The sequence below is a fragment of the Anabas testudineus genome, chromosome 13 (assembly GCF_900324465.2).
Source record: "Anabas testudineus chromosome 13, fAnaTes1.2, whole genome shotgun sequence".
NCBI lineage: Eukaryota > Metazoa > Chordata > Actinopteri > Anabantiformes > Anabantidae > Anabas > Anabas testudineus.
This window is the reverse complement of record NC_046622.1, coordinates 24,079,328-24,107,095: the sequence shown is the minus strand read 5'-3', so window position 1 is coordinate 24,107,095 and position 27,768 is coordinate 24,079,328. Positions and strand designations below refer to the sequence as shown.

The following is a 27,768-nucleotide window of genomic DNA, read 5'->3' as shown; positions in this document are numbered from 1 at the left end:
TTAAATACAGTTTGATAAAATATAAGTGAATCAATTGACCTCACTTTAATACGGCAGGAGAAACCCCAGTGAAAGTTAGGCTTGATCGATACTGCAGCTGCAACAGTGCCACAAAAATTCAACTGAAAAATAATTTGCAACTGCAAATATATTTTGTAGGAAATGTGCAACAGTTGACATCAGTGATAGGTTTCCAAAAAGTATTGTTCTCTTTTGCCAAAATATTGGTTCTTGCGGTGCAACATCTAGTTTGTCTGAATACAGCATTATTCACTTTTTCTTTCTTTAGACTTACAGTACTTGATTTAGGATCGAGAAAATGTGCGATCTGGTTTCTTAGAGAAAAACTTCTTCAGACTGAACTTCTTTATTTCAACTCAGCTGAACTCAGTCAGTCAGTACTGCACAGTATCAATATCAGTATATACATACACTCATCCAGTATATAGAGTATCTCCAACCATGTTTCTGTTAATAAATTCATTTATTATATTCACTACAGAATCATTCTTATGGCTACAGTTTGGTTATATAAAAATGAAAGAGAATCTGTCCCTAACTCTAACCCTCTAAAGCAAATCCAGTTGCCAATGAACAGCAATTTTTGGGATAACTGAGAATCTTGACAGACACTCTCCCGCACCAGGAATGGGGTCTGAAGGAGAGTTTGGCTCCTCTGGATGGAGCTACGCTATACATTTAGTTGTTACAGACATCTGTGAGTCACGTTTGCCACTGACACTCTCTCTGATGTGTCTTGTTTCAAGGTTCTGTGTCTTGTCTCTTCTCTGCATAGATCTCCACCCTATGCAAACTTTTAACTTACGTCACCTTCTGTCATATGTACTGATACTGCTAGATGTCACCAAAGTACCACACATATCGATGATAATAAATGCTCTGGACTAATGGTGGTTTGTGGTAAGACACCTGAACTTTGCAGGTAAGAACAGGTGAATGTTGGTGTTCCAAGGTTGAAAAGGACCTTCCTATGTAGTCAAACATGGTCAAATATGTTTTTGGAATAATCACATAATAATCATAATCTTCTGATACAACACAAATCTATAGATGTGGACCTCATTCTAACACAGATATACATTATAGATCATGGGAAAAGTAGAAAGAACAGAGTTTACTCCTGTGATGTTTCTTCATATATTTGTAAAGAGTGCAGTTCCACTTACTACACATGCTGTGAATTCCCTTTCATTTGACTTAGACATGTCCTTCTGCTCTCTAGTTCCCAGACTTATCGTTAAAATAAAGAAAGATTACTGAATCACTAAAAAGGCTAGGAGAGTGGTGTCATGGCAGATTCCAGTCTGAATCTGGATCCTCAGGATCTAATGACATATCTAATAACACAGAGAACACAGTATGAGCAGCATGTTAGCAGAACAACAGCAGCAGCTTCAGTGCTGCATATGGATGTTTACATTAAACACAAACGACCATGCAAGTGACTGACTGTTCAAAATTCAGTTAAGATTTAGTAAAGTGTTAAAAGACGAGTGCACATAATCATGACCCTACAACAAACACAATAAAGCCACTACACCTGTTTTGCAAAAGGTTAAAGCACAACATCTCTGCAAACATTTAAAAGACACTCATCGACTCTCTTGCTTAGGTTATAGCCTAAAGATATCATTTTAAATGAATGTTTCTGCCTGTTAAACCTTCATTTATTAACTGGGCTATTAAATCAATTCAATTAATGAAATAGAAATAATCAATTCAATAATGATTATTAATGAAACTCTTTGATGTCTAAGCTACACATTTATGACAAAAAGTAAAACTCTTTTAAATAACAGGAAAAAATTAACACAATTATTTTAAAGTATAGTCATACTTTCTCTGCAATATCCCAATTTCACTGTGAATATGGACTTTTCAAAATATATAGACATCACTAGGAACAAATTCATACATAATAGTGGTGGGAAAAACGAGTCTTTGAACTGACTCAGATTCGTGAGTCTCGAACTCTAAAGTGAACGAATCATTTCGTTCATTTCGTTCATTTCGTTCATTTTCCAGCGGGTTGCGGTGTAACCCTCTAGTGGGCGATATAAAAATGGCCGCGGTTCTCAGACACTATATAGTGAAGACAACATGGTTTGTTCAGCTGACAAATTATAATACACAAAATGCCACAAGCAATTCAAACCATGTGAAAATCTAGGAAAGCAAATACACACCACAATAAAGTGACTTGTGTTCCTGCATCCTCCCTGATATTGTTGTTTAACAGCGCAAAAGTGACTTTGTAGCTGTCACGTGACAAATGAACGAGAGCAGTGAACGAAGAACGATGAACGATGAACGAGAGCGGGTTACTGCTGCTGCAGCAGGTGACAGCTGGTAGAAGACGAGTGAAAGTTAAACTTATTGATAATGAGTTTAGACTTTTAAAGCAACAAGTAACAAGTTCCCGAAAATATTTACATGGTGCATTTATTGTGTCCAAAACGCGACATTATTATTATCATTATTATTATTATTATTATTATTGTTATTATTATTATTATTATTATTATTATTATTGATGTTATTGTAGTTGTTATTAATAATGTTACACTTTATTATTTTATGGAGGAGAATAACACAATTAACATGTTTATCATTTTCGAAAGTATTTATGTACAAACATAATTCACATTATTTACACAAAATCACTACACACATCTACAAGAATCAAAGACCACTAATTAATTATGATTCCATGAATAAATAATGTCTGTCGTGCGTCAGTTGACAATAAATGACCGTCAGATATCAGATATCAGACATCATTTATTTCCTTGTTTCTCAGTCCACAGCTCTGTAGCGGAGCTTCAGCTGTCACGTGACAAAAGAACGAAAGAACGAATCTGTAATGATCCGTATGAACAACTCGTGAACGAACTGTAGTGCTGCTGACAGAGCCTGAGCGGCCTGTTGTCACGTGACAAAAGAACGAGGATCTGAGTAGGGACTCACAGTTGAGCGAGTCGTGAACGAATCATTTCTGTTTCCTGTCCTGCTGACTGAGCTCATGGAGCTGCTGCCATGTGGCGAGAGAAGGTACTGCAATGAACTGGAAATGAACGAATCACTCACTGAGAGAACTAATCACTCCCAAGTCATAGCAAAGATTCGTTCATATTGAACGAATCGTTCACGACCGAAACAACTCTAAATTACATAAGAATATGTCTTATAGTGGACAGAACAGAGTTTTCATTTTAGGACTTTAAAATGTGTCTGAAGAATGGAAAAAAGCAATTTTTGTCAGGACCTAAACTTGGTCCAGTTGACGTGACTGGACCTTCTAGACTTTAGCTGAGGAACCCTGTTCTAGGAGTTGTTTTCTTCTATGCATGATAACTGAGCTAATGCTCTGTATCTGGTCTCTGACACATGGCCATGTAACTATGGAAGATCCATGGTGTGTGCTTGTCTATTTATACTGATGTGTTCCCAGTGAGCACCAACTGTGTGTTTATAATGCCACCAGATCACTTTCAAATACAGCTTGAGGATTCATTACAACATTTGCAGTAGCACAGGCTATGTGCATTTTTCTTTCAGTGCATGCATGAGAACAAATCATTTCTAACAGGAACATGTTTCGGTACACATGCTTGTGCTACATTTGGACATAACTGAGAAATGTCTTTCCCAGCAGGAGGCATATTATTACTCCAGCATGAGGGGAGCTCTATTTACTGTGCAAGTAGCACATTTCGTGGCAGCTTTTCTAAAAATTTATGATGCATGTCGCCATATATTTAGGCTTTTCTTTTGCCACAGCAACAGGGATGCTTGTCTCCATTACTTTGTGATTTATACTTCACTAACATTACCACTAAAAAAGCTTGTGTTTTCTAACCTCACCTTGATTCGTTCAGCACTTGCAATCGATGTGGCTGCAGCAGCCTCGGTCACATTGGTTTGTCTTGTCTTGTCTTGACAAACCAATGATGACTGCATTCTAATGATCATTTCAAAATATTTCACATTAGAAAATTCTTTGCTAATTTATTTGTGTTTCACAACCTAGTGCAAAACATTTTACCTCTGCTTTCATGCAGAGCATCTGGGAAGTGCCTTGCATTGTCTTTAACCTTTGCACACCTATCCTAAAAGGTCTGGGAATTTCTGGCATATTAATGGCTTCTGAAAGCAGATATTGTGTCATATAGTGTGCAGGTTTTAAAAGAAGAAACCGCTAAGCGTTATCAGCCACTCATCAGTAGCTCTGGTGCGATGCGTTTAGGGACAGTAGAAAGTGTAGGTTAAAATTTACATAAAAGTTGTGATAATTGGACAGAATTAAGGGGACTGGTTTGAATTGTGTTAACTGAGAGACTGGCTTAGTTTTAGCACAGATCATCAGAGAAGATACACCTTCGGCTGAGGAACAGAAACAACATTTACGACTCAGCTTGTTCGACCTAATTATAAGTGTAGTTGCTCTTTAAAGCCCACTTTAGAATCCTGCTTTGCTTGTTACCTAGTTGTAATGCAAATAGTGACGAGAGATGTTATGAACTTGTAGCTCGGGGCAGTGGTGGGCTTACACTCGCATATCCGATTTCACGTTTGACTGTGACATTGCAGCAGACCACTCACTCATAAAGATTTTAAATAACTTAAAAATACTGCAGAGACAGATTTTAGTAATGTTACACCACAGGAAGTTCCACTGAGCTTCGGTTTTCCATAATAGCAGCTCTTTGAAATCACCAGCTTCATCTGTGAACGCTGCCTAGCTGCCTCCGCCGCGTGTGTTAACAGGACATGCCTGAGGTGGTGGATGGTCACAGATTCTCAAACTCACACTCTCTGAGAGTCTTCATTTTCTAAAACAACTGTGACAGTAATGTAATCACCACGTCTATGTAATGTGCTGGATATGCCAGTTCTCTTAAAAGTCAAGGCGAACAGACATAAATATAGTGATGGGTAGTGAATATGAGTGAGGACAGAGAGGGTGAAATCGAACTGATGAATGTGACAGTTGGAGAAGTGGCAATGGATGAAATGACACACTTGTGACATCACCTTAGACTCCCACTACTCAAAAAGAAGGAAAATGATTTACACACCTCAATGTTATCTACTACAGTTTTCTTATTGATGTTTTTGTTCACTCTTTGATATAGTTTAGTAGAGAAGAAAACAATTATGTGCGACACATATAGTGTGAATGACTCACTAGGAGCTATGTAGACAGCTGGGTTGATTTAAATAGGAGCATAACTGTTCTATGGCTGAAGAATGCCGCTGAAACACCTTCTGTGCAGACACGCCTTAGAAGGTGCAGTGCTGTAACTATGTTGCACGAATTTCAGGTGCACGATACTTGCAGGACATCTGAAAAAAAAAAAAGCGCTCTCTAATGTGCAAATGGCGGTGGATCAAAGGCAAAACACCAAAGTAGATTATCAGGGACTCTCTGGTATTGGCGTGCTTTTTTATGCCAGTGTCCTGAGCAGTTTCACAGGATGTGTAGTCCCTCACCTCTCCTACACCTTCACTGCACACACTGGGGACATTGGGACAACATTCTAAATGAGTTGGGGTTATGCTTGTGTATTTCTGCTGCTAGGCCAATAATTTTTGTTGTTACAACCAAGGGTGTGTAGTTGTGGTTGTATACTAATGTCACAGTCTCAACACAGATCTACACTGAGAGGTTTCAGTAAAACATACTAATTTACTTTTTCAACCATCTGGATTATCACTGTCAGATACTTATACTAGTGAGTGCAGTAACTAGTAACAGCAACACTTATTTATTAGTTTTAACAGTGACTATGGGTTTACAGTGCTGATTTTCAGATTTAAAAGAGTATTTATGTTTTAATATTGCAGATTCACAAGCTTCGCACAAACATATTGAAAGCAAAATTGAAGCAGTTATGGTGACTATTAGCCCCTAGTAGGGATCCAGCTCCAAAAACAATTTTCATAACACAACTCAATGGCATCTTTCATTAGACCCCTGCAGTTCTCTCAAACTCTGCAATTCCTTTTTTCTAAGACAAGCTTCCTGTAAAAATGTAGCTGTCTTTAAGTCTTGTCAGTATGTTTAACTTAATCATCCTGATGAATTTCCGCAAATGTTGGGAACTATGCATAAAGGGATATGTGTACCATGTGAGTCTGGTTGGATCAATATTAGTTATATGAAATCTTTGAACTGAAATAAGTTCACTTCAGTTAACCTGTTGTGATTAGTGGATTTATAAGTCTTTATCGAATGAATCAACTAATTTTTTACTGTAAAAGTAGGGTAGCAAAGTAATTATAGCTGCCTGTAGTCCCAACTGTTTCAGCAATGACACAAATATCCCTGTGCCTCTTTCAGGTTTGAGTCCACATCTTAAAACGATGTGAAACGTCATGGTCAATCAGTGTGCTTACATGGACATACAGCGAGTAAGGGAACTACTGACAGCTTTCTGTCATAACCTTATTTCCTGAAGCACGTACAAACAGTATAAGGACCTTAACATCCAACTTGATCAGCCTTTGTCACAAATGTGCTTGGAAGCTTTGCAGCTTACTCATTCCCCAGACGGTCCTGTTGAACAAAACATTTGATTCAATCCTGGAGAAAGTCATTCTTTCTTAAGCTCAACCAGCAGCTACTTCAAAGCTATAAATGTCAGCTGCTGTTGTGCTTATATTTGGTAGCAAAGGTTCACAGGTTAGCAGTGAGAGACTTTCAGCTGACAGCTTTACCCAAGACAGGGGAGAAAGAGGTGTGAAGCTACAGCTCTTAACCAGAAATTACAAGACGTGGTGATATTTGTAGGAAGCAGCGTTTCTCATGTCCTCACAGGCTTGTTAACATCACCTCACTGCATTCGCCGCTGGGATTAAAGCACACTGTATTTCTACAGAACAACATCTATCATACTGTACCACCCTGCTAGCATACTTTTTCAGTTAAGACTTATACCTTAAGTAATGACTACTTGGTTTCAGCAGAAGGTATTTGGACGTGGACGCACAGATTGGACTCAGTCAGAAAATCCTGGTAATACCTGATGTGAAGATGTTAACATTGGCTCCAGTTCTTGATCATGTGATTGCTCAGGTGGATTGGTCAGCCCTTAGACGATATATATATATATATATATATATATATATATATATATATATATATATATATATATATATATATATATATATATATATATATACTCAATGTCTGTAGAATTCAATTCTAATTTGAGAGAACAACTAGGACAAAGGTCCTACATACTACCAATGATTCAACATTTTCTGTTACTTTGAGCATCATGAAGGTCAGCAGAACTAGCAGCATATTTCCCCACTTAAAATACCACAAGAGCAATTTCTATCCAATAAAACCATCTACAACGGGAAACACACAATCAAACCCATAACCATCAAGTCACCTTAGATGCACCTGTAAATAATTAACAATTATTACATTGGCATGTTTTATTTGAAACTCTGGTGTAATTAGACATTATAAACATTACATCATGGTTATGGTTAAAGTTTTAAATGATGTCTATGCAGTAACAATGTCCAGATATCAAATGGTTCTAGACTAAATATGTCTTAATATTATAAAAGATCAGAGTTTTGAAGCAATCAGCTTTAAGTTAACAACTAGAGAGCTTAGGTGGTAAAGTAACTACAACAAAATACAACAAAACCGCAAACACAGATGCAACTAGACTAACCTCGCCTAAACCAAACATGGGACTCATTCAAATTCAGACTGGCCTTCTGCGACTCACTTTTACGATAATAAAGTGTTTCATTTACGCAAAAAATATTACATTAGAACATGATGATTATTTGATTATTACAAAAACAATACGTTTGTAGTTTGGCTACATAGAAAGGTCTTTTTTAGTAGGCAGTATTGTATACTACCGTAGTATATATTTCCACAGGAACAAAAATCATCCCCAATTTGAATGTGTTTGTGTGTGTGTGTTTACGTTGATTCAATAAAATCCAGAAGAAATGAAGCGCAAAAGGAATCAAAACGTATCTGTACTGTCATCCAAAGGAGAACAAGAGCTCTGCTAAGATCAAGATAAAAAAACAAAACAAAGAATGTCCGCTAACAGATTAAAAACCTTATTTAAACTGCTTAAAATTCCAGGGGTTCACTAGCATCCAACGTCACATCGTTGCTGAGAGAGAGAAAGCCAGTGGGCTGGCAGTCACTGGACAAACATATGCACACACACACATATACACACACAATAAATCATGCTGACCTACATCTACAAACCCTAAAATAAATTGCAGTTATGCATAAGAGAGAAACACAAAAGCATACCCAACTAGTCCCAATCTTTTTTTTAAGATCCAACATTCACGCAAATACAGCGAAATATATGAATTATGAAAAAAGTATATGAATGTAATGTATTGGAAAAACACAAAGTGCCAGTGCCTGCGAGGCACAAGGATGGCAAGCGTTATTTTATACAGTGCAGTACAGCCTTAGCATAGCCCTGAGGACCTTCCACTGAACCATTGAGTGAATCCTCAACCAGCTAAAGTGTGCTCACTTCAGTGGTCTAAAACTAAGCATGGTCCACACAAGGATGGGGGTCCACATGAACACACACAAGCAGATAAAAAACAAAAAAGCATTGTGGTGACCTGCGGGTAAATGACTCCATAAAATGATTCATTCAGAGCAGAGTACTGATGTCATTACAGGGCTCATAAAAGGATGTGCCTAGAGCAAACACACACACATCATCCTTAAAACTGAAGTCCACTCTGCTTTACAAACGGCACCCATGGGAGCAGCTCTCTGTAAACATAGATTGAGGAAATTTCCAGGCGAGCTACAGTATATTTTATTAATAAAAAGACACAGTTGTTTCTTCTTTCAAGTGAGCAGCTCATTCTTATTTAAAATGGATGGCAAAAGCTGGCAAAGAAAAAGGGATTTAGGGGCTGGATATATATTGCTGCTTGGCCTCTTTCTCTTCAAACAAACTGTGACTTAACTACATCAAACAGTCAATCAATGCTAATTCCTGATGCTTACTGAGGTAGTTAAATTCAGCCACTTTCTCTGCTAGCCTGAATGTTAATTGCTCATTTGAGAGGGAACGTGTCTGGAGGTCATTGTGGTACAGAACATGTGGAAACAACACTAAAACCTCAAGTTCTTTTTTGCCCCTACTGGCAGAAATATTCATTACACTTCCCAGTAACACAGGATCTACTGAGGAATTGTCTTAAGAGGTGTTAGAATAATGTTTGTACTTGGAGTGGCACTATAGAGAAAAAGCACCTTGGGGTCATTAAAATCTAGGTCAGAGGGAAGTTTATCAAACCTTGATTCATTTGACAAACTTCTTTTGTAAAATGACAAGACTTTTTGTATTTCATACGTATTTCATAATATATTGTGCAAAGTTAGCATTAAAAAGAACTGAATTCTGGCACCAGCAGAATCAAAAAAGTCTAACAGTGGCCAGTGGTCAGAAAATTACTAACTTACATATTAGGCTGCCTGGTCCCACCCATAATAGATCATTAATATACAAAGTCATATGTGTCTATATTTAAAGTTGGTAGATTTCTCTTTTTTTAAGTAATGCTGTAGCAGGAATCCAACATTGTATTATATTTTGAGATATATTCAGTAAAATGTTAATGGCATTAGAAAAAGGTACAATATCTACCTTGCTGGATAAAAAAGCAAATGAACTCACTAGAATTAACTGTAGGATGCAATTATTTACAAGCTCAGTCTATTTTAACTAATAACAGAAATTCAATGGAAACAGTTTAGTAGTATGACTAGTCTCCATAGATATTGACTTCTAGCCAAGATGATTCTAAAAGCACAGAATGTTTAATAAGGTAAAAAAAATAAAAAAAAGTGAAAGGCTTAAAGAAACCATTGGGAATGGTTAACATTATCACAAAGCTGATGCACTGATAAAAACTAACCAAGCTAGCTTTTTGCCAGCGAGGTCTGTCACAGTATCTACAGTAAGTTTGTTGATGTAACAGAACAATGACCATGACACATTCAACTAAATCTACAACATAGTGAGAAGTGTCTTAGTCAGAGGCCTGACCTCAACTTAATAGAGATACTGTGAGCTAAAGAGAGCTGACTTTCTACAAGCTTCTGAGCTGAAGCAGTGGAATGGTCTATGGTTGTTGTAGGTCTGATCCACAGCCATGGGAAGCATCCTTGAGTCTAGTTTGCCCCAAAGAAGGTTCACTTATTTTTTCACACCACCAACCTCAGACTTTAATCATTGCACCTACAGTAAATGCCTTAATGTCGCACTAACCCTTAACAAACCTAATTCTAAACGCTAAAACCACTTTTACAGGCAAGTGAGAAATCGAGAACCTTCCTCACTTTGCCATGGTGTCCTCACCCCTATGTTATAGGGGTGACACAGTGTGTTAATAAACTCAGTATTAACACCCAGCACTGGCAACCTCTTAATATTCTCTCATATGTCTTTATTAGTGTGATTTAACTGAATTATTGCTCTGTAAATGTCTACAAGCCTGCAGTCACAGGCAGTAGAAATTAAACTGCATCACTCAGCTACAGTCTGATTTTCCTGTCTGCCCCCTGGTTCCTGTTTAACTTGTGATTAAACCATTTGCTGAAATTTGCTAGAAATATGGCAGCAGTACTGATGTGGGCTAGTGTATGAAATACTGTATGTCAGAATAACTCAGAATGTAAGGGAACCTCAGTGAAGACATGCTCTAAACCAAAGAACGCCAAAAGACATTTTCACTGCTTATCAACAAAAAAGCATAGATGCAATCTGACAAACATAAAAGGTCCAGTGAGAGTGTAAATATGTGAATAGATGGTGAGTATGTGTGTAGCCAGTAGTTATAGCTTTAGTGTGAAGGCCTTGGTAAGTTACTACAGGATATTTTTCCCAGGAAGTACAGAGAGTTCTCTCAAAAGCTCTATTGATGAACTTAGTTTGAGGTATGAGGCTGAAGGTGGCTCATATTGAAAAAGGTTAAGCTTAGTAATAAAGGTGTCATATAATAGCCTCTGTGCAGTTTCTACAAGTTGTACTGGCTTTAATGCCATTGGTTGGTAAAATATTAAGCTCTTTGCCATTGGGTAATAATTCAAAGGCCAAGCCTTTTTGTCCAACATATGAGCTGACAAATGTGTGGGATCTACTCTTGTGGACTTGTTATTGAATTATCTTAGGAAGTATATTAGACTTGTGTTATTAATGTGTTAACGAGTCTTAAGTATATTTACATGGCTTCAATTTAACTTGATGGCTTGCAATCATTTGGTACAAGGCCTACTTAAGTGCTGTTGCTGCGCATACTGTATCCAGATGTTGACCTCAGGTTACCTCACTTAAGAAGGACAGAAAAACAAATATAAACTTTAAGCTAATCTGTATTGAGAACCAAAGAGTTAACAATTTGTCTCTTTTTGCTCTGCTGTTTTATGCCAGTTTTAATAACCCGCTACATGTGTGCCATCATAGAACCAGTGATGGGGCAGCTGGGACAGTCCTGCTGACTGCTGTTTATTTCTTGGTGTGTACAGTGTATGAACACTGTGCTGTATCGTACGAAAAATCATATGCACACCGGCGATTTTGTTGCTATACAGATCAGTGTTTCGGGCTGTCAGCAGCACAGTCCTAGTTCATGCTGTGCTGGCACATGTGCTGTGGAGCAGCATACATAACCGAGTCCCATTTAACTGCATATAAACAACAGCTAGAAATATAAAACTTCACTAAAACAGGTATGAAACACCAAAATAAAAAGCATGAGGCAAATTGTTATCTCCTTAGAATTTCATGCCATGAAGTCTACTGTTAGATAGGGATGTGAGAAAATACTCACATTGGAGTATCACAGTATTGCATATGGTGATACTGTATCGACTCTTAAAAACACTCCATTTCCTTTTATATTAATAGTTTACATACAAATATTTGTCTTCTTTATACCATGGCAGGTTACCTAAAATTGGATTTAAAGAAAATGCAAAATATCACCTTGCTTACAATATCGCAATATATCGCAACATATTGAAACAAAACCTCCATGTCGTGATACGTATCATTCGGCAGATTCTTGCTAATACACAGTCCAAACAATAAGATCCAAGGGGTTGGAACCGTTTTATTCTTAAAGTTTTTGTTGAAAATCCAATAATCTGCATTAAATACTGTTTTCTCCCTGGTCCAATATCAAACCTCCAAAGCTCTCTCGCAAAACACACAGTAAATGTTTCCTTATGAACAGTTCTTTACGAAGCTGCAAGGTGATAAAAAGCTGCAGAGAGGTGAAACAGAGAGAGGATGGAGGGGAGCAGAGCATGGTGTCTTTTTGATTATCCTTCTATCTGACACTTCAGCCCTCCAGTCTGCCTCTGTAATTGTGATTACTGTACCACTATTTCAGGCTATTTGGGTCTTTGGCAGGCAGCCAGGTTAAATAACTGACCTCAGTCCAGCCATGGAGGTTGTTAGGAGACAGCTCTTGTTTTCGGCTGTAGTTACCTTGAAGTCTAAGGGTCTTATTTTCATGGCGGTGCAGCAGCGAGCACATGCAGCACTCTGACAGTTTGGTATTTTCCTGACCTTGAAATTATATTTGTGTATAATTTCGGTGCTCTATGCAGTATGTACAATGCACAGGTGGAAAGAGAGATGAAAACAGGTGGAAGGGTCATTCAAGGGAGCTAAATGTTAACTATCACCTCAGCCTCATCTGTACTGGAGCAGGTGCTCTATACCGTATTTGGCTTCACTCATTCATCTTTATAAATCAAACTTTTGAAAAAATAAATAAATCACACATTATTTCTTTATATTTCATACACAAGCTGTTACTTGTTTTAAAATTACAATGACATCATCTTTGGTGAGGGGTATAAAGTTATGTAGGGCTTGCAAAGATATTATTTTCAAGCCTTTGAACTGACTTGTAAAACAATGGCTTTGTCCTACTTCTTGTTAGAAATGAACCAAATAAGAGTGTATTTCAAAAGACAATAGATCGATATGTTATCATTTAGTACAAACTGATATAATGACGCCATGCAGTTTTCCTTGGAATCTTTCCTAGTCTCTTTTTCATTGTGTTCCATAAGGTCTGGAGAGAAAAGCTGGGAATCGGCAGTTTGTTGTTCCCTCTGGGTTTAGCATTTTCCCTACCACATCAAGGCCACCTCCAGTGCACTAATTGCTGCATGTGGTGGGAGTTTGGATGGATGTGTTTATTTATAGGCAGAGGGCTAGACCACTGTCAGCTGCAACACGCTGACGTACTAGAGCAGCACCACTGAGCATGCAAGCAAAGGTCAGGGGACAAAGCCAGAGGCAGGAACCCATTACACCAAGCATTCCTGTTTCTGTGAACTCTGGGGTAAAGTAGCCCCCAGCTAGGCGACAGATTTGAGTTAATTGATCTTATTACATAACTGACCCAAAACTATCTGAGGCTTAGTAGTACTTATTGCAGAGGCATGCTAAGACAAGGGAAAAGGTATTTCAGAGACACTGTTAGTCCACATGTATGTGGTGCAGCAAAAGCACGCAAGCAAAAAATATAAACCCAAGTAGTTTAGTTGGCAATACAATTAATGTACGGGTATGACTGACAGCAGTAGAGTGTAATAGACAGATAAAATAAGCTAAAGTCACTGCAACAAGATCATATATATATCATAATATATATGCAATATATATTGCACTTTGCCCCAAAAATATCTTTTAAAAAACAACTGCAGTGTGCAGCAAAAGTGAAGGGGCGGGGGTATTTACTTCTGATTATCCTCTTAAACATGACACAGCAGCTCTGCTGATATTAAATGGGACAGTTAGTGAATCATGAGGCCCAGTTGAGACCATCACGACATGCTACCTGTAAGTATCAATTAGGATTCAGTGCTATGAAGTGGATTAATGGAACACGTATTCATCCACAGAAAACAAAATAGCACTTCACCCCTTGAGTTGAGTGTCTAAATTAGCTCTGTACCTGTGAAAGAGGAGAGGTAATGTGTTTTACACCTTTTAATTTAGAGGCAACTGTGAGCAAGCAGGATTTGGAAAACACACTTTGCTCTGAAAACAGAGTGATAGTTCTGAAGTCAACTCCAAATCAATTCATAAACGACTGTCAGTGTGCTTTTGCCCCACACAAAGTAGCAGCTAAAATTCTGCCTGTGCCAGGCTCTGCTGACTCACAGTGACACTGCTGCTGCTTCAACCATGACTAATCCAGACAGCCCGATCACCACGCCCAACCTTCCCCGAACACATAGCCTGTGTGTCTGTGCATGCTCGTAAGCAGCCTAGGCCAGGAAGGAAGAGAGAGGCAACCAGAAGGCATCTACTTCACAGCCAGCTTGTCTCGCTGTATCAGGGCTGCATCGATCCAATCTTATATATGAGATTATTAGATGATTTCTACATTTAATTAGAAGTGTGTCTGACCCCATGATTTGATATTTTGATACTTTCATCCCTCTTAAATTAGACCTTCATTAGGTGCTGTGGATGTATGCAATCTTATGTGCACAGAGGTTAAGCAAGAGACAAAAAACTTGACAAATCAGATGCAAAATGTGTCGGTTGTGCAGTACACAGGTAACACAACTAACCTCAACTGATGAGACGTCTGCCATGCACAGCAGCTCCCCTAGTTAACAGGTTTTCATTTGTAAGCAGATATGAACGGCATCATGATTTGTGCCTGCTTTGCTGCATCAGGACCTGGCCAGCTTGCAGTGACTGGGGGGAAGAGGAATTCCCAAGTGTATCAAAAAATTCTTTAGGATAATGTGAGAATGTCTGTATGTCAGCTGAAGGTTTAGTGATGCTACAGGACAATGACCCAATACAACAGAATGGCTTCAGAAAAACAATATCTGCCATTTGGAGTGACCAAGTCAGAGCCCAGACCTCAACCCAGTAGAGATGCTCTTGAACGACTTGAAGAGAGTCACACACATGAGACGTCCAAAGAATATGACAGAGCTAAAGCAGTTCTGCAGGAAGAATGGACTAAAAATATCTGATCCACAGCTACAGGAAGCACTTGGTTGAAGTTATTGCTGCCAAAGAGGGGTGAAACAGTGAACCAACATATTAGTACCATCCATCCATATTAGTACCATCACATACTTTTTCTCACTTTGAGGTTTTTATGGTTGTTTCAATAAATACATGAAAGATCAGAATTTATTTTTGTGTTATTATTAAAGGCACAATTTTTTTTTTAATCAAGATTAAATCATGTTTTATGCCACTGGAAGTTTAATGTATCGCAGACAGGTTATTGAGATTGGAATCATATCGAGATCCAACCAGAGTTGATGAACTCCAGTAAGTATAACACATTTAATACTTCACTACTTAACACTAAACGTTGAAATACTGATATGTTTGATATTTTCCATTTCACCCAACCCAGCCTGGTTCAGCGAGAGCTGTCATTTATTCTCAAACAGAGCTGGCCTCACAATGTAGCCGCTGCAGAGCACTACAGATTCAACAAGAACCCCAGACTCCTCTAAACGTTACCTGGAGGAACTGTAGAAGAGAACGCAAATGTTGAATGGACATTGCCTTACAAGCTTCCCAGTATAAAACCCAAGCAATGTCTAAGCCTGCATGAGCCCAAGTGCATAAGCAGATAATTGTATTTTTAGTCCTTCAGCAACAGTCCTTTTTCCGTTGCTTTGGTCTTGCACTCGGTCTTGCATGGCCAATCTCCTCTTGTATGCTGCATGTGTAAAGCTGTTTTCACTGTTCATTAAATCCCATTTCAGTCCAGAGCAAGCTGCATCATCAAGTATGGACCAGATCACTGTGCGACACACAGGACACTAACCCATGATAACAATAAATAATATTAGCAGGAGACATAATATCGAATATATTTTGTTAAAAGTTGCTTATTATTTAATAACAGTAATAGACTGCATATCATCAGAAATCTTTCTAAGTTTTGGAAACAATGAGTGCCGGCATCTCCTCATTTATATTTGCACTTGGCCCACATAGCACAGCCATGATGAGTATACTCTCCAGACCCCCCATACAATTTTCCCTTTTCCCTTCACACTTTCTCTTTCTCAATTCCAGTTTTGCCGCCTTTCTCAGGTCTCCCTACAGGTTTCTTAAAAGCACTTTGGCAGCAGCAAGTGTGATATCTCGCTGGTGGTGAAATACCATTAAGGTCACGGTGCGTAATGAAGCATTATAATAATGTGAATAGTTAGAAGTCCTGGGAAATCATGGGCTCTGTAACTGTCCTCTCCAAGAAAAAAAAAACAGAAAAGACCTCAAGAACAAGTCTAGCTGCCAACAAATGGCACTTCTGGAAGCGGTACTGGAACCACTTCTCAGAAAGCGAAACGAGCCTCTGGCCACCTTGACTCTACTAGGGCCATGGATTACCTACACAAATGCATCTGCAACGTCGCACCCTGCGCTCATTTTGTCTGTTAGTTGTATTTGTTGCTCTGTTGACATGGTTTCTATTTATGTTGTACACAGGTGAAAGTTCAAGAGGAAGAAATGCAATTGGTCAAAATGATTAGGCTCTACCCTGCCCCCTTGTGGCCAATATTTGAACCCCCCGGCCGTACACAGATTGCCAGGGAGTGTGTGAACAATGACCACAAATTTGCTTAGGTTTACATTAAAGTATCATAGATTTTTGATGTAGAATCAGATTAATTTAATGTGTATATCTGAGCTTTATCTTCAGTTGGAAAAGGCAAATTTCCGCATTCTCATCTTCCCTGGTACACATATAAGCACAAACAGACAGTCTAACACACACCCAAAGGTTCAAAGATCCAAGGCTGACTCTACACAAAGGTTAATCCACATGCTGCATTTCCCAAAGGGAACACAGAGATTGCTCATGTAAAGCTCTCTCTCATAATTTCGAATAATTTGTTCCTGAGAAGGTCTCCCGACGCCAACGTGAATTAAAACACTCACCAGTGAATCTGTTGCGCTCACTGTGAGAGGCACATCTGCAGCTGCAGCAGATGGCGAGCAGAATTTTAGTCTGCGCTTGCTCTGAACAGGCATTTAAATATTAAGCCATTAGGGCCTTTTGTCAGAGAGAATAAGGTGTGATGGGGATGAAGAGCCTGCTCCAATACACAGACGTACACTACTGCCAAAGTTTCCCTAGCACACCTAGACAGCTGCAGAGAAGAAAAGGCTGAAACACTGTCTCCTTGGAAAACACACATCCCAACAAATCTCTGTTACGAGCTGTTTCAGTGATTCAAATACAAAATGGGAGAATCCATCTTCCAGTTCCTTTTTGTTTCCATAAACTGTTAATAAATTCAAATATACCATGTGCTCTGAGATGTAATCTGTACAAAGTGACAGCATGGATATGTATGGCATTTACATTACAAGGTAAAAGGTCATATTGGACTATGCTGTGATTAAATGTGCAATTAGGCATCCTGTGCTAAATGGAAATAACTCACCTTTTTTTCCTTTACAGTAGCTACTGGTTTAGCATTGACACAAGATTGGTTTGCATTCATTTAGAACCGATTCAAGATACGTGAATCCAGATCACTTCATAGAAACGAAATGACTTGGTCAGATGAAAATGTCAAAATGTGCTGGAAATGCAGAAAATTCTCACTAACATGTAAATTAAAAGAGGAAATTACATTGTTTGTGAATGTGTTTGTGTCACTTCAGTAATTGCAACCACATCAAAGGAGTCGACTCCTGCCACTGTGGGTGATGCCGGTGTAAATGGAGTGTGATACCCCAGGGTTCAGCTGGCATGGTGCTGGGTGGGCACTGGCCTTAGGCAGATGAGAGCTAAACCCTGCCCCAGTTTAAGCCTCATTTAACAGATCTCACGGTGGTCAACATGGTCTGATGTACCAGGCTGTGGCCAAGAATTCAAGCCCAGATAACCTTCTACAATCTGCAGTGGGACCATGAACAGCAAAGACATACCAGAGGGCCACAGTTGACTGCACAGCTAAACCTGTGACTGTGAAGAGAGAGTGCACATGATTTATTTCTCTTTTCTTCTGTAACAGTTTGTGTAAATCCAGATCTATACATTGATACTATGTATTTAATATTACTAAATAGTTTAAAGGGGAATTTGCTTCTTCCAACTTGGGCTTCTATTTTTTAGCTTTTGCTTTAATCATATCAGTAGACATTAACTGTTTAAACTTAGAATCTGGCTCCAGAAATCACCAGAACAATGGAGGAAAAATAAAAGTTGAAACGAACGGCAACGCTTCAGTTTCTTCGCTTCCCACAATGCAACTTAATGGTAGATGTTAATTTCTAAAGCTTGGGAGTAGTCATGCCATGTGAGGACTCCTAAGACCCACTGTAGCTTCTGGCTTTTGACAAAGCTCCTGTTATAAGGGTTATATGCTTGGATTTGCCAGAGATCCTCCAGTGCCACAGATGATATTGTGTGACTGATTATAAGTGGTACTCCTTGTGACTGAATTGACAGTTTTGTTTATTGGAGGCTAAGATAAGTTAAGTGTTTAAATCCTGGAACTGTCAAACCCTAATGTGAAACTAAATGTTATATTTATAATCTTTTGCTAACTCCAACTATTCGCCCACAGGTTCTTGCTCATTTTGTGTTTCTTTTTAATAGTTACAGTACATGTTATTAAACTAGTATTGCTACTCCATACTGGACCTTCAATTCCTCTCCTTATTATCTTGGTCAAAGAAAACATGTAAAGGCTGGCAACAAGGGGTTGCTGAAGTCTTGGTCAAATAAGCAATGAAGAGGCTTGAACATAATTGGCCCTTCTTGAAGTAAAGGGCTATTACAGAATAGTAAGAGAATGAGCACTTTCAAGTGCCTGGCAATTAGGAAGCAACAATTTGCTGTGCAGCAGCATTCAAGCAGCAGCCTCTACATGACGCTATAAACACTAACTACAGACACCAAGCAGAACTCTTCTCCATCCTCGAAGCAGGTTTGTGCAGATTAGGGAGAACAAGTTATAATGAACCTACCTTCCCTGCTCACTTGCAGAGTGCATGCTATCATTACTGAAAATGAAATTTGCTATGCACACACTAAAAGATAATTGACCTAGAGACTGCTTCAACCAGAGATCTTCCCCCTAGTTACAAATCAAGGCTTTATTCAACGAATCAAATGACTGGCCACAAGAGAGACAGCGAGCTCAGTGAACACCAATCTGAACCCACATACAGTAGTTCTGGTTCCTGAAGTATGTGTGTTCTGGGGGTTGTTTTAGTCGCTTTGCAAATTAACTTGACCCCAGTTTAGAGGAAGATAGTAATGTATTTATATATGTTAGATACTTGTATATTGATTATATTATGTAGATACAAGAACTAAAGATTTCCAGGCTATAGCAAAGTGAAAAAAAAAGTTGAGACAACCCAGTGTCTATCAGATAGTCGAGTCTTGATAACTGACCTTTATTGAGTTGAGGAAAGCCCGGACTTCCTTTGATCTCTTTCTTGGATCTTTTCAGACTTCCTGGACGAGTCATCACTGTGCTCTTGGAGTAATTGTGGAAAGTTGGCAACTTCTGAGAAAGTTCACTGTTTTTCCAAGCCTACTCCCTTTGTAGATAGTGCCTTTCACTGTGGATCTCACAATAAAGAGTTTTGTAAACCTTCCCAAACTGATCAATGAATTTTGGTATTGTGCTGGATGTAGTAACTAAAGGGAAAACATTTCTCACAAGGGTGAGGTTTAATTCTTCGCAGCAGTGTAAATGTAACCAAGCTACATGTGTGAATCCTTTTGCTATTTGTATATTTGTCTGCTCTGCACAAACAAGTTACTTTATATAAAGAGTCAGAGTCATGTGTGCTGATACCAGTTATTTCCAGCCGAAAAAAACAAAACAACCAGCATTTGTGTCTTCAACTGCTCAAAGTGTATCTGACATCCAATTGGCATGAGCCTATTACAGTATAGTAGCTGACTTTCCTTTTTCCATTTTACAACAAAGTGTTGTGTTAGTGAAAAAACCTAGACATGAACTGTCCTTGTGTATTTACCATCTTTATAAAGCCAATGCTGGCAAAATACTTGCTTGGATGTTTGTGGGACAGGAACGATAACAGAAAGCAACAGTGTTTGCACTAGTGGTTTCCAGCACAAATCTGGCTGTAGGAGTATCTGATCAGTCCTTGTCTATTTTCTACAAACATCAACAACAAAAAGCATTTGTGCCCCTTTTCCACTTGCATGTTAAAAAAGCATTTTTGAGGTTTTGTTAAAATTAAAGCATTCTCATCTTACATCTATCCGTGCCTGTACTGGCTCTTTATGTAATCATACAGCCTCAAAAATTTCCCCTAGTCACTAGTACCAGAATATTTTCAAACACCTGTTTTCAGATAGACCACCTGCTGCTGTGGGAAATTACAAAGGCATGTTTTCCCTTTGTGTTCTGCTCTTTTTTCATCTTTTTAATTTATGGATTTATTTATCTGACATAGCAGAATTTATGTTAAGTACCGCAAAGGGAACTTGAAATGTGCTCTGTAGCTTTAGAGAAGAGCAATGCCAACAAAAGCCATGGCAGACTATCAGGGTGACACTCTAGTTGGTGAAATGTCAGAAATGCAGAGAGTTGGTAATTACAGGAGAAAAAAGCTGCTTCACAGTAACGGCTGTTGAAAATTGGAGAGTATCTCTGTAGGAAAATCTATTATAGCTACAGGAGGAAAAAAAAGCACACCATGAGAATCAGAGGAATCCTGAGAAAAAGAATGCTTGTAGAAATAATGTGTGGATTAATGGGGATCATTGTGTTCTCCTAACACATCCAAATGAGTGTGTATGGTGTGGATCTGGAAGCAAAGCCAGGCCTTCACTGTAGATTATCTCCATACTTTGCTTCACAACACACACTGATTGCCTGAGGATGTGGAATTCTACATCCTATCGTGCTCCTTTCACTCCTGCTTGTGGTAATTTACTAATTTTACATTTCAAGTCAAATACTGTATCCGAACAATGGACATATCTTCAGTAACCAGCCTGCAAAACCACAGTGTCAATTTGTTTTACAACTTGTTCACATTAGTAATGTTTCAGTTCTGACTAGTACACATCTCTCCCTTTCAGGCTCCTGGAGTATCCTTCATCTCAAACTTGTGAGAGAAACTTAAAAGAAGACATGACAAGCTCCTTTTACACTGTATCTTGAAGGCAGCTTTACAGCGCCAATAAGCCACCTCTCTGTGCTGTATAAAATATAGCAAGCATCTCTAAGCTACCTCAAGACCTCAAGTCAGAGGGGAGGAAAGTTCACCCTACATCATGTGTGAAAGGCGTGAGGTTTTGGGGGTGAAAGGGTCTAGTCTTTCCTAGTCCTGGTTCAACGTGTACTTTTCTAGAGCAACAGCGTCCTCATTTATGTGTAGGTTACAGAATAACAGAGGAAGCTTCCTTACTGAACTCTTTCCAACAGCTCATCTTCCATTGTGTATGCCGGACATGCACACTGATATCAATGACCTGCATTGTGTCAGCAACCCTCTAACTCCCCTCTATGCCATACTCTCTCCACGGTGAGATGGTTTGAATTTCTCAAAACTTCATTAAAATCCAGGTAGTGTGAGTGAATTTCAGTTAATTAGTGCACCAACTAGAGAGTCCTTCACCTCATTGCCTCATGCACTTGACTCCAGCAGCACTCACTGATGACTCACACCAATATATTTTAAATAGATCAGGGAGCAAGGGCTAAAAGATAAACCTTCCAGTTTAGTAAAGCTGTTAACTTGACTCTGCAACTTCCCCTCTCATTGTTATTATTTCTTTAGTACTACAATAACCACACAGTATTTTAAATTATAAGAACTATGAAAATATTCAACATTACGTTAACGAAAAAATTTAACCCGTTCATCTAGTAACTGGGTTAAGATATCTTCTTCTTCTTCTTCTTCTACTTCTTCTTCTTCTTCTTCTTCTTCTTCTTTTCCTTTCAGCAGTTCCCTTTGAAGGGACGCCACAGCGAATCATCTGCCTCTGAACATGTCCAAACCACCTCAATCTGGCCTCTCCGACTTCATCTCCAAACCATCTGACTTAGGCTGTCCCTCTGATGTACTTATTCCTGATCCTAGTCATCCACTTTGTTGCCTTATGTTTTTTTCTCTCTCCTCTTTCCGATCACCCCAACCGGTCGAGGCAGATGGCCACCCACCATGAGCCTGGTTCTGCTGGAGGTTACAACACCAAATCACTAGAGTTTCCCTTTCATAAACACAACATAAACCAGGTAAGCCTGACTGCACATCCCCTCACATTAGTCTTTTCTCCTGTCCGACTGTGTGCAGTGAATATTACAGCGACGAGTGACAAGAAAATCCCAAACTGCTCCTGTTACACACTTTATCTCTGCTGTGTAAGCACAGTAATCGTATATGATGCTTAGTAACTTACAGTCCCCATTAACCTCTCACACATGACTTCAGGCAAGCTAAAAACCAAAACTTATAGGGCAGCAGAGAGGTATGATGAAGCATGGGGACAGCTCTGCTCCTCTGCAGTGAGCAGTGGTTGATGTTTCCAAATCATATGTGCGTTTTTAATTATTATAAAATGATTCTTTCTCACAAAGTAACCACTAAGCTAAACCAATGCAGTTCATAACATAAGTGAATTTACATATATTACATTTGTATGAAGTAAGTGACTGAGTTGAAAGCAACAGACAAAGCTCTTTAAGACATAATTATGTTGTTTTAGGTGGATTGCAGGGAAAAGGTTGCCAAGGAAAGGGGTCTCCAAACTTAATTATTAGACATTCTTTTGGTCATGTTACAATATAACCTTAAGGAACAGGCTTTACTCCATCTGGGTCTCAGTTTCAAAAGATGCCACTGGAATGCAGCACATGCCGCGTTACACATCATAGCCCCTTGACTTTATTTATGAACAGAATTAGAGATTTAGTAGTAATCTGTCTGCTCCTTAAAATTCTGGCCAGACACTAAACAGCAGTAACACAGTTAGGTCAGCACTGGGGGTAGGTTGCTGCTCAATGATAAACAAATAAAAACTATAAAAAAAATGTTCATAATTCCAATGACTAGCATGATATATCTTTATTTCTAGAGAATGCACACTTCACATGTTTCTTTACTTTTGTATAAAAATGTAGGAGACAGAGTTGTTTTCTTCCACATATAGCTCTATGGTCTTGATGTTAATTTACAATTTTTAATAACAAATGCAAGTTTACCTGGGTGACACATGTTCCCATACTTTTCATCAGTTAAAGGTTAGGTGATCTCATACAGAAGGTGACATTCTCTATGTTGTTTAATATATTTATATATTTTCCATTCCACTTTTGAAAAATCTTTGATCATGGGTCTCAAATTTGGAAGGACAACCAGGACAGTCTTATGACTGCAAGTATGGACCAGGACCTGGTTTCATTTTTATTAGCACCAACCAAACCAAAATTAGAGTTTATAGCTTTAAGGTATAAAATGGTCTCTATTAAAATCACTGTTGTGAAAAACTTCCAGGATCTTTAGTTGGTTCACAGTTAAAGACCTTTATTATAGTGACTATATAGTAGACATTTGAAGAAGTGTCCCATAAGTAACAGCAGATTGCATCTTAAAGATCCACCCTCTTCATCACACTCCCTCTGTCATCTCTGTGCTCACTCTAGGACTTCAAAGGCAATTAGAAAGAACTGCTATTAGTGGGATAGATTAACTTTCCAAAATATGGAGTGAGAAGCCGCCATTTAATCAAGCAGCAAATGACCTGATTAAAAAAAAATCACAGAGCAGGTAGAGGGCAAAATATTTTCATTTCACCCATGAGTCATGCTAATGTGCAGAGAATTAAAATGGACTGTGCCCTGAAGAAATGTGGTGTGAGGAAGGTCAGGTGAATACCAGGCTGAATGGAGCAAAGCCCAACACGGCCTCCAGAAGGCACTTCAATACGATGAACTGGTTTCAGATGAGAGGTTTAGGGAGAATAACTCCACTCAGTTAGAAAGAACAATTAGCCAAGAAGCAGCGGACCTTTTTCTCCACAACCAAACCAAACAGATCAGAAAGCGTCTTTCTGTTTCTATTAGGAATCAGGTGCTCATGTTATAGAAGCCTCTTCAGCAGCAGTGATATGAGTGGGATAAGAGGTGATAAGCACCATTTGACACTATCGTGCATTTCCACGTGTTTCTGCCTGTCTGAAAACAAAACCCATCGTTTTATTAGAATCATGGCTTGTGATTTCTAACAGTTGAGCATCCATGTAGACGCAATTTCTAATTCCTGTATCTACTGCTCCTGCGTGGGAAGTATCAAATGCATTCTGGGTTTAAATTGAAGGAAAAAACTCAATTAATTTGTTTAGCTACTGTTTGCCAAATTCTTATGAGGAATTATGTCTTTAATCAGCGACTCATTTCCACTGGAACTACAGTATATGAGAGAGCAGACAAAAATGTTACAGGCAGTTCTCATGGCAGCATTAATCATGTGGACTGGAGAGCAGTCGTCTTTCCTCTTTCATCCCTTACTGACTTCCTCTGAATTGTCCCCTTCTCATCACACCATAGACAGCTGGGCTGAGAAAACCAAATGCTAAGTCTCTCAAGTATTTCAACCATGTTTAAAGGATTGCATGTTTTCACTGACATGAGCTCAAACTATGTGATGTACTGATTTGATGTAGGTTTCCTCTTTGAGTTGCATTTCTGAATGCTGTAGTGCCAACTCACACCACTTTTACAAAGTACTCCTAAGCCCAAAGTTCTCACTGCTGGACTCTGAAGTTAAAGCTGTACTGTCCAAGGATATTTCCAAAGATATGTATGGACCTAATGCAGGTTACAATCAACTGGCTCTTTATGTGTACTACATGTTTGTTATATGTGCTTCTTCTTTGGGGAAATTCTCTCCAACAGTAGGGTAGCCTTGAGCAGAATGGTCTTCAGAGTAAAACACCAGGTGGCTTTAAAAGAAACACTGACTCTGCTTCACTCCACCGCTGCATTCAGAAATACAATCTGAAACTGGAGGAAGCCATATCTAAATTCTACGCATAAACGCAGCACATTCTCTGGGTTCTGGCTCATGTCAGATGAATTAGAAGAGAGTGAAAATGTGTGGCCAATTAGCAGCAAATTAAGTACACGCTTCAACTTGTTTTCAGAGTTTCTTGATGACTGCAGACCGTTATCAGTGAAAGGCGCAAAAGCCAGCGTCTGTGCTGGTGTGTAAGTGCATCAGTGCCAATGACATGGTTGATTTGCGTTGGTGTGAAGGTACCATCAATACAGAAGACCATTTGGGGATCTAAGAGGGGGGGAAGCTGCCATCAAGGCAACATTTTTTTCTTGTAAATAAGCAAATATTTCAGCAGGACAATGTCAGGCCTCATTCTGCATGTTACAACATTGTGGCTTTATAGACACAGAACATGTTCGCCTGCAGTCTCCTATTGAGGAGTATAACACACCTTGAAGAGAAGACATAAAACAATGACCACAGACTGCTAAGAAGCTATAACCTTGTATTCAATAAAAATGGGCAGATATTTTTATTTCCAAAACTGCAACAATTAGTATCCACAGTTCCCAAACAACTGAATTGTGCAATTACAAGAAAATGTGGTATAGCACGGTGGTAAACATCCCTCTGTTTCGCAGGCATCAAACTTTTGTACTCTTGTCAGATAAAAAGATTCAAGCGAATGAACAAATCATAGATTTTCTCAAAATGGGTTTTGCAGATCTGCCAGGAGCAAGGTTCTTTTGATTCTCCATATTACTTATAATCTTAAACAATACTGTATTTTATTCAGTGCGAAGTTAAAGCATGTTGCTTTTTTTTCGCACAGCTTTCTGGCCTACACATCAAATCAGATATCTAGATGCAGAATACAAAGATAGATAGAATTTTTATCTTCAACTACGGGTACAAGTCATTCTCTTGGTCTGCCTCTCCTTACTTACAGTGTCCTTCTAACATAGAACTGTGTTCTGTAATAGTTTGCCACTCATCAACAAAAATTTAAGCTCGCTAGATGTACGGAATAAGACAGAGTCAAAATAAAATCAAAAGTGTCAGCAAAATGAAAGTAACACTTTTTAAAACAGTCCATCTGCAATACAGATTTGAACTGTTCTGCTGATTCATTCAGTTGGACAACAGCAAAACAGAACAGATGTCCTTCTAGTTACTTTGGATGTTCAGCCACGCTCTGCTTTAACCTAGAACTGATTAGCTCAGCATCTAGAAGTTCATTAGAAAAATATATAAATGACTAACTAAATGAAAGGCAGTAGCTGCTGCAATCACAATTAAGATGACACAGCTTATGGCCCAGGCAGAGGAAGTGGCATCGTATCTGATCTCCAAGGTGAGTTTATCCAACATCATACACTCACAAAAAGCTGACAGAAGAGAAAGTATGAGAAACCACACACACACACACACACACACACACATCAGTGTGCAAAAGTAGCAAATGCATTTCTTTGCTTTTTAGTTCTCTACTTATTGACATAATGCATTCCATAGCCCCTAATCCTCTCAATATCCATTCAAGCTACAGTGCATTTCTAACATTAACCCTTATACTCCACCAGACTACACAAACACACACACACACACACACACACACATACTAAAATCACCATCACACTACTAAAAAACCTGATGAGGTCAGGCAAGCAGTCAGACAATTACAAGTTGGAAAGAAGCCAACAGGACAGATTTATTATTTTTTCTATTTGGAAAGAAAGGCTCCTAACATTTAAGCCTGTGTGTCACTTAATCATGATAATAATGACATGTAGCCAGGAGGAAGCAGGAATCAAACCAGTAACCATAGAGTTTATAGATGACTGTGATACCAACTGAGCTGTGGTCCATGTTGAGTGTGGTACACAACATGATACCAAACACCACAGTGACCACTTTTCACCATTTACATAGACAGACTGACTGATTACAAGTTTATAGAAACCTTTGATGCTAATTACAGGACACACTTTAGTTTAACAAACTGTGGTCAAATTATTTAACATCTTTTCCAGGGGTGCCATCGTTTTTGTCCAGGACAGTTTTATTAGTTAGTTTAAAAAAAAAAAAAACCTTCTGTTGAACCACAACTCAAAAGCTACGTCGGATTTTCATGAGTTAATTGTTAGTATTTTATTTTATTTATTATTACTTTTGTCCGTTCTTTTCAGTGACCTTTGTGGGTTTTTCTTTGTTTAAGGTGAGTGTGCCAATAATTTGGTCCACGTCTACATACCAACGTCCACTAACGTCCACACATACACATCTAGATACAGTATGTCTCTTTCACAAACCACAATGTGATAAACTGAGCTGAGCGCAGCGGAACATTTTATTTTTTTCACTTTTGATGGAGCTAGACCTGCGACTTCTCACTGCTTCCTAAGCTACATAGGCTAAAATAAAAATGTCCCCATGTACTAGAAAAACACATATGACACTGATACGCCCTTTATATCTGTCTCTTTATCACTGGATGAAATAACTCCTAAAAGCACTCTCATCTCATGAGACTGGATCCCCTGTTCCATTCTCTGGGCTGAATTTACACATTGTTGCCACAGCGTCGCTAGGAAATCAAACTCACATGAGGAACAGCAGCAGTCTGCCTGAGCGCTCACAAAGCAGAACTAAACTCATCAAACTGCTTTGAACCTTCAAAAGATACAGTTCTATA

The 27,768-nt window shown here is 38.8% G+C and overlaps 1 protein-coding gene across 8 annotated transcripts in view; it reads right to left on the bottom strand.

Annotated features, from left to right (window-relative positions):
• LOC113148183 (RNA-binding protein Musashi homolog 2-like) overlaps window positions 1-27,768 on the bottom strand; it is a 200,322-nt gene that overhangs the window by 123,831 nt on the left and 48,723 nt on the right. The gene's annotated exons all lie outside the window — the stretch shown is intronic.